The sequence below is a fragment of the Halyomorpha halys genome, unplaced genomic scaffold (assembly GCF_000696795.3).
Source record: "Halyomorpha halys isolate HHAL.00 unplaced genomic scaffold, Hhal_1.1 Scaffold50.1, whole genome shotgun sequence".
In the NCBI taxonomy this organism is placed as follows: domain Eukaryota; kingdom Metazoa; phylum Arthropoda; class Insecta; order Hemiptera; family Pentatomidae; genus Halyomorpha; species Halyomorpha halys.
Window position 1 is genome coordinate 2127725 of NW_027106849.1, and position 203 is coordinate 2127927.

Consider the following 203-nt stretch of genomic DNA (forward strand, 5'->3'; position numbering starts at 1 on the left):
AAAAAAAAAAAAAAAAAAAAAAAAAAAAGTAAAACTTATTCCTTCCATGCTATCAAACCCAAACAGGGAAAAATAAAAATAACAAAAAGCTTAATCATAATTTAAAACATGTAGGAAAAATTATTTATTGTTACATATTATTTATTTTTTATTTGAATGTACATAGAATCCGTATTTTATTATTATTAACGAACGCAAACTGC